At 42.8% G+C, this 14,642-nt stretch overlaps 1 pseudogene; it reads right to left on the reverse strand.

Annotated features, from left to right (window-relative positions):
• LOC139374916 (meiotic nuclear division protein 1 homolog) overlaps positions 1-14,406 on the reverse strand; it is a 34,381-nt pseudogene extending 19,975 nt beyond the window's left edge.
• Positions 14,407-14,642: the final 236 nt, after the last annotated feature.

A 14,642-nucleotide genomic window follows, 5' to 3' on the forward strand; every position in this document is an offset into this window, starting at 1 on the left:
TTAAAAAGATTGAGAACAAGCTATGAAGGAAGGAGTTTGTGCAGGTACAGCCAACTACCGCAAAAATAATATTGCGATAGTCAAAACAATACATTGTCAAAAATAATATCCCAAAATGTAACTATTGATCCCCCCTCATCACTAATACCCTGCCTACACCGCTCGCGTTGGGTGCGCTCGCGTCGTAAAATCAATTTGGAAATCTATATTATTCATTTATTGCACCCACACTGCTCGTGCGTGTCAACAAGCGTCTGCGTTGTCAAGGACTAAAAAAAAATCTGACAAAGATCGCGGTGCGTCTTGCCTCTCCCATCTCCTCATTGGTTTATAGAAGCATGTACCCACGTGCCATCTCCTCATTGGTTATACCCACGTGGGTGATTGTAAGACGAACTGTTGTCAATCACCATATAAGTTCAAAGAAGAAAAAGCCTGGAAGGAGGAGAGATTACTTTTTTGTAGAGCTCCGAGACAGGATTGTGTCTAGGCACAGATCTGGGGAAGGGTACCAAAACATTTCTACAGCATTGAAGGTTCCGAAGAACACAGTGGCCTCCATCATTCTTAAATGGAAGAAGTTTAGAACCACCAAGACTCTTCCTAGAGCTGGCCGCCCGGCCAAACTGAGCAATCGGGGGAGAAGGGTCTTGGTCAGGGAGGTGACCAAGAACCCGATGGTCACTGACAGAGCTCCAGAGTTCCTCTGTGGAGATGGGAGAACCTTCCAGAAGGACAACCGTCTCTGCAGTACTCCACCAGTAAAAAAAGGCACATGACAGCCCGCTTGGAGTTTTCCAAAAGGCACCTAAAGATTCTCAGAGCATGAGAAACAAGATTCTCTGGTCTGATGAAACAAAGAATGAACTCTTTGTTCTGAATGCCAAGCGTCACGTCTGGAGGAAACCGGAAACCATCCCTACTGTGAAACCTGGTGGTGTCAGCATCATGCTGTGGGGATGTTTTTCAGCGGCTGGGACTGGGAGACTAGTCAGGATCGAGGGAAAGATGAACGGAGCAAAGTACAGAGAGATCCTTGATGAAAACCTGCTCCAGTCGCTCAGGACCTCATACTGGGACGAAGATTCACCTTCCAACAGGACAACGACCCTAAGCACACAGCCAATACAACGCAGGAGTGGCTTCGGGACAAGTCTCAGAATGTCCTTGAGTGGCCCAGCCAGAGCACGGACTTGAACATCTCTGGAGAGACCTGAAAATAGCTGTGCAGCAACGCTCCCTATCCATTTTTTATTCTTAATAAATTAGCAAACATTTCTAAAAACCTGTTTTTGCTTTGTCCTTTTATTGGTATTGAATGTAGATTTATGAGGGGGGACAACATTTTAATAAATTTTAGAATAAGGCTGCCATGTAAATGTGGAAAAAGTCAAGGGGTCTGAATACTTTCCAAATGCACTGTATATGCAACAAAATACACACCCCAACCCCCCTTAGAGGTGTGTATTCTAGTCCTTATATCTTACAATAGAAAAACAATTTCTCTAAATTATTGCAGATAAACAAATCACTCATCATTAAGTCTTGCTGTGAGACAGTGATAAATTCAGTGATAAAATGAAGGACAATAAAATGGCCTGCCTTTAAGGCTGGCATGTGTGCGTAAATGTACTTACGGTTTCTTCACGTCCTACTTTTGATTTGTTGACAGCCTGCTGCAGAGACATCTTCCTTTGTTTCTCCTCGGTATGCTAAGGTGAGAAAATACATTTTGAATTAACACATTTCATTTTCACATCAATGTTGTGGGCTTGAACTTCAATTTCACACATGTAACTATGCATGACACACACATAAATATGAACTAAATAATCATGCACATATAACTAAATCATACACAGTACATTATCAAATTCTTAAATCGTGTGTGCATGAAACAGCTGCCATTAGGCGGTATACCGTTTATAATGTATATCAAAGTATTTTGAAATACCAACGGTATGATTTTCAATAACTGCGGGGGTGCGTACTACTCAGTTAAGTAGAACTATAAGAAAGCTAAGATATGTCAAATAAATGATATCGAGCTCAGTGCTCCAGCTTGCATTTGGTTTGTTAACTAAGAGGCTAGATGTCAAGATCAAGCTTCTTGGTTACAGCAGCGACATTCAATCCCATCCTGGATCAAAATACCTGTTGCCAAGAATTGTTTTGTGCAGTCAAAATAAATAGTGCCCTGTGTGTGCACTTCCGGTAATACCGTAGACACCGGTATGAAAATGGTCATCCCCATGGTAACAGAAGGCAAGAGGCAGGCAGCTATAATATTTCTCACTCAATCAAAAGTCATGGCAAAGAACTATGAGCCAAAATTATTCTGCACTGGTTAGTATTCTTAAACATTGGCTCTGTCCCCCTATGGGTCCTGGTCAAAAATAGTGCACTACACAGGGAATAGGGTGTCATTTAATTTACATCTCTCTATACATCATAACTCGCATTAAACAGTTTGTATTCAAAAGTTCAGACAGTGACAAACCAATAACTCAAATACAATTTTAATAAAACTTTGACTGTAAAACAAAGAAACACTCCCCTTCCTTGTACACTGTTTATAGAATGAGAGACGGGAGGGTTCCCATATAAATATGTCACCGATAACAGACCACATATTCACGCCACTGTGTTTAATATCCAACTAGGCGAACGCCGCATTAGTTGCACCACTGGCGACTAGAAGCAGTTTATTCACCGCCCAGTACACGCCTTCATACTGTCTGGTCTGTGGCGTGGGGAACTTGGTAATCACGAGGATGAAATGCTTACGAGAGGACCACCAACTGTTTAAGTGACACCGCCACCACCTTCAGCGCTGCTACTGATAACGAGTCCCTACCCACAACTCTGCAATGAGATTATTAGGTCTTAGACGTAGGCTACTTTGGTTCTGAACCTAGAGCTTCCTCGTGATCATGATCAAATGAGACACTGAGTTGACAATGTACTCCTTACGCATGTTATTTTTGTTGGGGATAGAGATAGTGAGAGAAAGACAGGGAAGATGGGAGATAAGATTGTGCCAGTAGGGTGTGGGCTGGATTTCCAACACATGCCGACATGGTAGGCTGTGTGTGCTATGAAGACAGCGGTCTTAACCGCTCCCCTCAAACTCAACTCTGGACCTCAAAGCCAGTCTAGGTACATTTTTAATTTTGTCTTCAGTCATTATTTTGAAGATATGTAAAGTGCCATTTGATTAACAAAATTAAATACTGATCACACAACATGAACAGTTCGAGTTTTGTGCAAACATTAAATTATTTTTCGTAAGTCATCACGTTTGAGTGTTGTAGTAATTCCTTTACCTCCCACTTACAGTGAAAGCATATGCTTTACTGCAAACAAGTGTGCCTGCTTGGTGTGCTAGCTACAGAAATCAGAGTACAGTTAGAACAGATAACGCATTTGGGACAGGAAATGCGCTGGTCTGTCTGTGGGCTTGAGACTATGCAGATAAGGGCAGCATCCCAAATGGTCCCCCCATTCTCTATGTAGTGCAATACTTTTTTACCAGGGCACATAACTAAATTACCATACGTGCCCTGGTAAAAAGTATTGCACTACATAGAGAATCGGGGGCCATTTGGGACAACCTAGGTGGTGAGGTCTATAGGCCTGCGATGTTCTGTAATAAGAACCACGTGAATCGGCAGCGTGAACTCGATAAAGAGCCTAGCAAGCTGTTAAAACTTTAGGAGCGGAGAGGCCAGTAGACCCCCAGCATTAGCTTAAGGTTAGAGGTCAGATGGGGGGGATGACAGTGTACTTTGCCCTATTGAAAACCAAAATACCCCGACCCTGCAGTGTCAGAGAAACTCACACAATTGATGGGGATGTCCCAAACACATATTTTGTGTTTATTGGATAGGATAAATAGACGACAGGGATAGAGAATTTCTGTAGCATTGGGTCAGATTCTAACCCCTGCTGCAGCGGTATGCTTTGGAGGCATTGGCTTAGACCGCCATAGGCTACAATACACCTGTTAAAATCACCTGCCTGTCCAGCTCCTCCAACCTGCGCTTGCGGGCGTGCAGGGCCTTGCTGGGGAAGGCCCAATAGTAGTTTGAGGTGCCCACTCTCACAGTCCACCATGTTGTCATCCACCAGACTCTGGAGAACCTCCTTCACTGACATGGGTGCTGCAGACAGGAGAGAGGCAAGGGCTCATTCTCAGTTAACCTTTCCTGGGTTTGTCGCATCCTCTCTCCTCACCTTCTCAAAACCCATTAGAAAAAAGGTCCGAGTGGAGGGACCTTGGACTATCTCCTCCAATATGATTGAAAAGGATGTGAGGAATCACGTAAAAGGTGAATTGATGTAAAGCCCAGGAGTGTGTTAGTGCCCTAGTTCCCTAGGAAGTACACTTTATGTCTGAATTGAAATTGGGGTGGCAGGAAAGTGTACTTAGTGGGGATGTGTTACTGTACCTCAGTACCCCTCTCTCAACCTGGTCATTAGTGGACAACAAAACATGTGGTTCTTGTAACCTCATTGTCATTGCTAGTGTCAAGTGCACCATCTGGGACTCATACTATTGATAGTGCCTTGCAAAAGTATTCATCCCCTTGGTGTTTTTCCTATTTTGTTGCATTACAACCTGTAATTTAAATTGAGTTTTATTTGGATTTCATGTAATGGACATACACTAAAGTGGTGCTTGCATATGTACTCACCCCCTTTGCTATGAAGCCCCTAAACAAGATGTAGTGCAACCAATTACCATCAGAAGTCACATAATTAGACAAATAAAGTCCACCTGTGTGCAATTTAAGTGTCACATGATCTCAGTATACAAAGTTGAAATATACTCATTTTTCAACCACTCCACAAATTTCTTCTTCACAAACTATAGTTTTGGCAAGTCGGTTAGGGCATCTACTTTGTGCATGACACAAGTCATTTTTCAAACAATTGTTTACAGACAGATTATTTCACTTATACTTCACTATATCACAATTCCAGTGGGTCAGAAGGTTACATACACTAAGTTGACTGTGCCTTTAATCAGCTTGGAAAATTCCAGAAAATTATGCTTTCTGATAGGCTAATTGACATAATTTGAATCAATTGGAGGTGTACCTGTGGATCTATTTAAAGGCCTACCTTCAAGCTCAGTGCCTCTTTGCTTGAGATCATGGGAAAATCAAAAGAAATCAGCTAAATCAGGTCAAATTGTTGAACTCCACACGTCTGGTTCATCCTTGGGAGCAAATTCCAAACGCCTGAAGGTACCACATTCATCTGTACAAACAATAGTACGCAAGTATAAACACCATGGGACCACGCAGCCGTCATACCGCTCAGGAAGGAGACGCGTTCTGCCTCCTAGAGATGAACGTACTTTGGTGCGAAAAGTGCAAATCAATCCCAGAACAACAGCAAAGAACCTTGTGAAGATGCTGAAGGAAACATGTACAAAGTATCTATATCCACAGTAAAACGAGTCCTATGTCGACATAACCCGAAAGGCCGCTCAGCAAGGAAGAACCGCCATAAAAAAGCCAGACTACAGTTTACAACTGCACATGGGGACAAAGATCGTACTTTTTGGAGAAAAGTCCTCTGGTCTGATTAAATAAAAATATAACTGTTTGGCCATTATGTTTGGAGGAAAAGGGGGGAAGTTTGCAATCTGAAGAACACCATCCCAACCGTGAATCACGGGGGTGGCAGCATCATGTTGTGGGGGTACTTTGCTGCAGGAGGGTCTGGGGCACTTCACAAAATAGATGGCATCATGAGGAGGAAATATTGTGGATATATTGAAGCAACATTTCAAGACATCAGTCAAAGCTTGGTCGCAAATGGGTCTTCCAAATGGACCCCAAGCATACTTCCAAACTTGTGGCAAAATGGCTTAAGGCCATTCCAGTACCTTGACTTTGTTGTCCATCACAAAGCCCTGACCGCAATCCTATAGAACATGTATGGGCAGAACTGAAAAGGCATGTGCGAGCAAAGAGGCCTACAAACCTGACTCAGTTACACCAGCTCTGTCAGGAGGAATGGCCTAAATTCACCCAACTTATTGTGGGAAGCTTGTGGAAGGCTACCCGACACGTTAGACATAAGTTAAACAATTTAAAGGCATTACTACCAAATACTAATTGAGTGTATGTAAACATCTGATGATGAAAGAAATAAAAGCTGAAATAAATCACTCTATTATTCTGACATTTCACATTCTTAAATAAAGTAGTGATTCTAACTGACCTAAGATGTCAGGAATTGTGAAAAACTGAGTTTAAATGTATTTGGCTAAGGTGTATGTGAACTTCCGACTTAAACTGTATACACCTGTTCTGAAAGGCCAAAGTGTCTGCAACACCACTGAGTAAGGGGCACCACCAACAAGCGGCACCATGAAGATCAAGGAGCTCTCCAAACAGGTGAGGGATAAAGTTGTGGAAAAGTACAGATCAGGGTTGGGTTATAAAAAAATATCAGAAACTTTGAACATCCCACGGAGCACCATTAAATCCATTATTAAAATGTTTTAAGAATATGACACCACAAACCTGCCAAGAGAGGGCCGCCCACCAAAACTGACAGATCAGGCAAGGAGGGCATTAATCAGAGAGGCAACAAAGAGACCAAAAATAACCCTGAAGGAGCTGCAAAGCTCCACAGCGGAGATTGGAGTATCTGCCCATAGGACCACACTCCACAGAGCTGTGCTTTATGGAAGAGTGGCCAGAAAAAGCCATTGCTTAAAAGAAAAAAAAATAAGCAAACCCGTTTGGTGTTCGCCAAAGGGCATGTGGGAGACTCCCCAAACATATGGAAGAAGGTACTCGGGTCAGATGAGACTAAAATTGAGCGTTTTGCCCATCAAGGAAAACACTGTCTGGCGCAAACCCAAAACCTCCCCTCACCCCGAAAACACCATCCCCACAGTGAAGCATGGTGGTGGCAGCATCATGCTCTGGGGATGTTTTTCCACCGGCAGGGACTGGGAAACTGGTCAAAATATAAGGAATGATGGATGGGGTAAATACAGGGAAAGTCTTGAGGGAAACTTGTTAGAGTCTTCCAGAAATTTGAGACTGGGACAGAGGTTCACCTTCCAGCAGGACAATGATCCGAAGTATACTGCTAAAGCAACACTCAAGTGGTTTAAGGGGAAACATTTAAATGTCTTGGAATGGCCTAGTCAAAGCCCAGACCTCAATTCAATTGATCATCTGTGGTATGAGTTAAAGATTTCTGTACACCAGCGGAACCCATCCAACTTGAAGGAGTTGGAGCAGTTTTGGGCAAAAATCCCAGTGGCTAGACGTGCCAAGCTTATAGAGACATACCCCAAGAGACTTGCAGCTGTAATTGCTGCAAAAGGTGGCTCTACAAAGTATTGACTTTGGGGTGGTGAATAGTTATGCACGCTCAAGTTCTGTTTTTTTGTCTTATTGGTTTGTTTCACAAAAAATATATTTTGCATCTTGAAAGTGGTAGGCATGTTGTGTAAATCAAATGATACAAACCCCCCCAAAATCTATTTAATTCCAGGTTGTAAGGCAACAAAATAGGAAAAATGCCAAGGGGGTGAATACTTTCGCAAGCCACTGTACATTCACATAGCAAAACAACTGGATTTGTTTCAAATCATCATATTACCGAGTAAAGCCCATTATACTATCCAGACTCATATAGCTTCAATCTTCCAACTCTGTGGTCCAGATGTACCGAGAGCAGAATCAATTTGCATCCCATTTGGCGTCCTATTCCCTATATAGTGCACTACTTTAGACCAAAGTGCTAAATGGGCCCTGGTTAAAAGTAGTACACTATATAAGGAACAGGGTGCCATTTAGGAAGCAGCCCTAGCCCACTCATCTGCCACGTAATCGCTTTACTCTCCTGTGTATTCCTTCCCTCTCTTAATTGATCCCAAATCAGCTGAGAATAATAGAGGGCTTACGAAGTTACCCCTAGAAACTGATTCTGTGTCAGTTTAGCATTTTTCCCACAATGGTTAAGGATAGATTGGGGAAGGCAAGCTGGTCCTAGATCTCTACCTAGGGGAAACTTTACCACCAAGCGTAATAGAACGTTCTAACATCTGGAACGAGGACGGCTGGTGAAATGTGATAGTCCCACATCATGCATGCACTGTTCTGTTCCTCTGCCGTAGCACTAATAAAGTTGATCTGGTGTGTTTTGGAACGAGCTGCGTTAGAGAAAATTCAGTATTTTACAACTTAAAATGTAGATGGCACCACATACTGAAAGTAGTATATGGCCAGGAGAAACTGTAATCCATTGTTTTGTTTTCTCTAAACAGCCACTACAAACTTCAGCAATATACTGTGTACAGTATATGTAAAACACTGAACTTCCCCTTTAAGTACTGGGAGGATGTTGGGCAGCAGGGAGAATCAAGCTAATGTGCCCTGTTTAAGCAAACTCTGGAACAAGTATTTCAGGGGCCTCATTTATCAAACATGCTTAAATTTCTTGATAGTCTGGCACATCTGGACTTGCTAGTTTCTAGTCTTGGTCTTGCTCGTTTGCCTCACCGCCTTTCTCTCTTCCATCGCTCACTCACTATTTCTCTCCTGAGACCTTTTGAAAATCACTGATATAACATAGCTGGATTGGTGGAAAGCGATGTAGTTGAATCATTGGTTTTGCTTATCCAATGATTTGAAATCAGTGATCAGGCTACATCAAGGAAAAGAATGGATGCATATTCAAAGTATTCAAAAAGAGGGCTCCTGATCTCACTCTGCCCCCCTCTCATTCTCTCCCTCCTTCCCTCTCTGCTGTGTGTGATAAGTGACTGTTATACACAGCAGTTTACAGACCCCCTCTCCCCTCCAGCCCCCGTAACTACATCACGATGCCAGAGCAGGGCCTTTAAAAAACATGTGATTCTAATAATTTGCGGGCAGCCCGATCAAGTTTCCCCAAATGAATATAACGTCCACTGTAAAAAAAAGAAAAGGAAAATAAAGTCCCGTTTGGGTATGTACCAAAACAGTACAGCTCTGTTTCTCTATGGGGCCAGCACTTAAAACATGTGCTTTTCCCTATTGTTTTTCTCCCTGTACACACACACACACGTTAGTGTCTTTTTGCAGTAGTGTCGTCCCACTCCATACTACAGGCTAAATATGGGATGAATCAAAGTGGTTTGGGCTAGACTCGGTTTCCAAGACGATGATGTTGGGACTATTTTACCATTATGTTGTTATGGGTGCATGAGGGCAACTTTCAGTGTTGACACAGACCGCACATTTATGGGAAAAAAATGACACGGAACTACTTCAGGCATACGCAAAATGCTCGCCCCAAAAACATGGACACACTTAACTTCACGAGGTGAAATTAAGACCTCTGGAAATTTTAGTACGCTGGTCTTAGATTTGGGATCCATATGCCTTCACTGAATAGAAAATGCACCTTGGCACCGCAGGGACATTTTTTAATTTAATGCTGAGTTTTATTTTATATAGAAAATAAATCGCGAGTCCCAAGTTTCACTTGTAAAACGATCCATCTGGTTCATCTCAATTAATCATTACTCACTTATTCCTTTAGTCTTGGGGGCGATTTTCTCTATGTCCTTCAGCTGAAACACTTCTTTCTGGTGAGAGAGACAAAAAAACAACTCCATTGTAATATATTTGATTTATTTTTTTAAATGTATGAGCAAAGTAATTACAATTTAGCAATTAACACTGGAGTGATAGATGTGCAGATGAGGATGTGCAAGTAGAAATACTGGTGTGCAAAAGAGTAGGAAAAAAACTAAATCAAATATGGGGATGAGGTAGGTAATTGGTTGGATGGGCTATTTACAGATGGGCTGTGTACAGCTGCAGCGATCGGTAAGCTGCTCTGACAGCCGATGCTTGAAGATAGTGAGGCAGATATAAGTCTCCAACTTCAGTGATTTTTGCAATTCGTTCCAGTCATTGGCAGCAGAGAACTGGAAGGAAATGCGGCCAAAGGAGGTGTTGACTTTGGGGATGACCAGTGAAATATACCTGCTGAAGCACGTGCTACGGGTGGGTGCTCCTATGGTGACCAGTGTGCTGAGATAAGGTGGGGCTTTACCTAGCAAAGACTTATAGATGACCTGGAGCCAGTGGGTTTGGCAACGAAAATGTAGCGAGGACCAGCCAACAATAGCATACAGGTCGCAATGGTGGGCAGTATATGGGGCTTTGGTGACAAAACAGATGGCACTGTGATAGACTGCATCCAATTTGCTGAGTAGAGTGTTGGAGGCTACTTTGTAAATGACATCGCCAAAGTCGAGGATCGGTAGGATAGTCAGTTTTACAAGGGTATGTTTAGCAGCATGAGTGAAGGAGGCTTTGTTCCGAAATAGGAAGGCGATTCTAGTTTTAACTTTGGATTGGAGATGCTTAATATGAGTCTGGAAGGAGGGTTTACAGTCTAGCCAGACACCTAGGTATTTGTAGTTGTTCACATATTCTAAGTCAGAACCGTCCAGAGCAGTGATGCTAGGTGGGTGGGTGGGTACGGGTAGCGTTCGGTTGAAGAGCATGCATTTAGTTTTCCTAGCGCTTAAGAGCAGTTGGAGGCCACACAAGGAGTGTTGTATGGCATTGAAGCTTGTTTGGAGGTTTGTTAACCCAGTGTCCAAAGAAAGGCCAGATGTATACAGAATGGTGTCGTCTGCGTAGAGGTGGATTAAAGAATCACCCGCAGCAAGAGCGACAGCATTGATATATACAGAGAAAAGAGTCGGCCCGAGAATTGAACCCTGTGGCACCCCCATAGAGACTGTCAGAGGTCCGTACAACAGGCAATCCGATTTGACACACTGGACTCTGTCAGGGAAGTAGTTAGTGAACCAGGCGAGGCATTCATTAGAGAAACCATGGCTGTTGAGTCTGTCGATAAGAATACGGTGATTGACAGAGTTGAAAGCCTTGGCCAGGTCGATGAAGAAGGCTTCACAGTACTGTTTTAATTTTTTTAATCGATGGTGGTTATGATATCGTTTAGGACCTTGAGCGTGGCTGAGGTGCACCCGTGACCAGCTCAGAAACCGGAGAAGGTTTGGTGGGATTCGAAATGGTCAGTGATCTATTTGTTCACTTGGCTTTCGAAGACTTTAGAAAGGCAGGGCAGGATGGATATAGGTCTAACAGTTTGAGTCTAGAATGTCTCCCCATTTGAAGATGGGGTTGACCGCGGCCGCTTTCCAATCTTTAGGAATCTCAGACGATACGAAAGAGAGGTTGAACAGACTAGTAATAGGGGTTGCGACAATGGTGGTGGATAATTTTAGGAAGAGAAGGTCCAGATTGTCTAGCCCAACTGATTTGTAGGATCCAGATTTTGAAGCTCTTTCAGAACATCAGCTGTCTGGATTTGGGTGAAGGAGAAGCGGGGGAGGGGCTTGGGCCAGTTGCTGCGGGGGGTGCAGAGCTGTTGGCTGGGTTTGTTGTAGCCAGGTGGAAAGCGTGGCCAGCCGTGGAGATGCACTTATTGAAATTCTCGATTATAGTGGATTTATCGGTGGTGACAGTGTTTCCTAGCCTCAGTGCAGTGGGCAGCTGAGAGGAGGTGCTCTTATTCGCCATGGACTTTAGTGTCCCAAAACGTTTTGGAATTAGTGCTGCAGGATGCAAATTTCTGTTTGAAAAAGCTAGCCTTTGCTTTCCTAACTGACTGTGTATATTTATTCCTGACTTCCCTGAAAAGTTTCATATCGCGGGGACTATTTGAAGCTAGTAGAGTGCCACAGTATGTTTTGTGCTGGTCAGGGTAGTCAGGTCTGGAGTGAACCAAGGGCTGTATCTGTTCTTAGTTCAACATTTTTTGAAAAGGGGCATGCTTATTTAAGATGGTGAGGAAGGCACTTTTAAAGAACAACCAGGCATCCTCTACTGACGGGATGAGGTCAATATCCTTCCAGGATACCTGGGCCAAGTCGATTAGGAAGGCCTGCTCGCTGAAGTGTTTTGACAGGTCGTTTGACAGCGGACCCATAACGGACACAGGCAATGAGGCAGTGATCGCTGAGATCCTGGTTGAAAACAGTAGAGGTGTATTTAGAGGGCAATTTGGTCAGGATGATATCTATCAGGGTGCCCATGTTTACGGATTTGGGGTTGTACCTGGTAGGTTCCTTGATAATTTGTGTGAGATTGAGGGCATCTAGCTTAGATTGTTGTTTGTGGTTTCTTGGAAAGACAGTGAAAACTGACATTTATTGGTTTGGCTTCAAATCAAAGAGGGCATGGAAAACGTTAAAGGATATCAAAAACCGGTATAGGCCTATAACTCATGATCAAACGTGATTAAGTATGCTTTACACCTAGAAATTGATTGTATTTCTATGGTTTTAAACCTTTAAGCGAGCAGTAAGAGTGTGACTTGTCAAACTGCAGACTTCCGGTTTCTATCAGTTATTTATCCAGGGAAAAGGGAGTTGGTTTGGGTGGGAAATCGCAGTAACCCAGGTCCCGCTATGCAAACCCCCAACTTAAGTCTGAATCAGCAATACAGCATGCATCATCCTGAAAACCTCTTCTACTGGTTAACCCCAGCTTAGAAACCAAGTTCCCTGCCCCAACATGTCTGAGGTTGTTTCACACTAGAGGGAGAGCCAATGTGTGTGTGTGTGTGTGTGTGTGTGTGTGAGAGAGAGAGAGATGGAGGCACGCTCAAGGTGCTATGTTTGGTCTGTTTACTTTAGCTCAGGTGTCATAGCCAATCCTGGCATCCGCGGCAACTTTCTAACTGCGACACGGAACCAGTCCTCGGTTTCAACAACTGACTCAAAACTCCCACAATCTTGCTACTCTTCATGGACACTCTTGGACCTCCATACACAGCTTGAAGTGAAACGGCATTTGTGTTATGAAATACACTTAAGTGTCAAATTATTAAAGGGAGAGTTCACCAAAGTTACATTGGTTTCCTTACCCTGCAGGCCAGCAATTTTGCCGTAACACTACACAACTAATTCACAACTAATTCAAATGATCAAAGATTGATGATTGGTTGATTATTTTAATTAGCTATGTAGCGCTAGGGCAAAACAGAAACGTGCACCCCTTGGGGTCCCTAGCAATTCATGCTTTGGTTTAGTTTCCCTGGTACTGTTTCCACATGCTAACGTTTAAGAATTTGTGGCACAAATCCCATTCACATTATGGAACCGATTAGCAAAGACACCAATGTCATTTTGGTGAACTACCCTTTTAACTCACTGTCTCGAAGAAAATCTCCATCATGCGAGTCCTCTTCTCCTCAAGACTGAGACCTTTTTTTTTTGGACTGCAAGACAAAAATACAGAAGAAACAAAATAAGTCAATTATAATGTGGCAATCTGTAATTGGTACATACATTGACTTTCAAAATTCATACATTGATTCTTGAAGAATTTAACTTGTAAAATGCCTCATGATCTAAGTTCAACTGTCATAACCCATCATAACCACAAATATAACTGTAAAAATAATGTCTAGCCTTTAAACATGGATAAAACTATGTTTATCTCATGAATGGTCAGTCCTTGCATCCGACGTCTGAAGCGGCAATTCAGCATTTAGTGAGATGCTACCTATGCAGACTTCAGGATTTTCATACTTCTTGCGCTTAGCGGAGCCGAGCTATTGCACAGGAAGTTGTTAAGGAAGTGAGTTTGGTTTATACTGGACCTCCGGTCCCCACCTACAGTTAACCAATCATGTCAATTCTGAGCCCTACACAGTATAACAACATTTTAGAGGTACACGGCGATGTGGTACAGAGCTTGATTTGCCCTCTTCAAGCCTCCACAAATTGCGTCATACCTTCCATACGAAGCATCCGACCACAATTTCGGATCAAACATAAATTCTCTCCATCTCTCAGCTATTTACCAAAACAGAGATGGGGTTGACATTGACATATGTGCTAGTTTGAGTTAGGTAAGTGTGCTAGCAAGTTATACTTAGCTAGAGTTCAACCAAAGCTTCTTCAACGGGCTATGCCATTTAGCCAGTAAGCAAGACTGGGAGCAAGGGTGTTGACTGTAAAAAGGTCTAACTAACTTACCATTTTGCAATGTAAATAACTTTCACGGACTGAGTTTCTCCGGCTTCAGTGATACAGTGCAAGCAATGAGTTTCCCGCGGTAGTTCAAGGGTTGTCAACAAGGGAATGGGGAACGGGATTTAAACTCACCTCTCATACCCTGGCGCCATCTGTTGTCAGTTTAGAAGAGCTACACGCACTCTTTTGCATTGAGCAACAATACCTAGCCTGTTATTATTGTGGAAGAGAAGAAGTGTAAAAACCACTGGACTAGAGGAGATAAGATACTATATCATACATTGAGCAGTATGTGAATTCCTTATTGTTAATATATGTAAATATCAAGTGGTGGTGTGTAGATTGAAAAAAGCACTCCCACGAAGAACTATCTCCTAAGCAGAATGTAACAATTGAGCAGTGTCACAAAATGTGTCATCTGATACCAAACTTAGATAGCTTCCTGCAGATGTCTGCAATCTTTGACAAACAGATGTTGGTGAATGATTTACAAATGTTTGTGGAAAGGTTTTTGGACAGCGTTGCATGCACTTGTTATAAATACCATGCTTTAAAAATACCCTGATATATTTTAGGTCCTATATGTATGAAATTG

Source organism: Oncorhynchus clarkii, chromosome 19, assembly GCF_045791955.1.
Source record: "Oncorhynchus clarkii lewisi isolate Uvic-CL-2024 chromosome 19, UVic_Ocla_1.0, whole genome shotgun sequence".
Classification (NCBI taxonomy): Eukaryota; Metazoa; Chordata; class Actinopteri; order Salmoniformes; family Salmonidae; genus Oncorhynchus; species Oncorhynchus clarkii.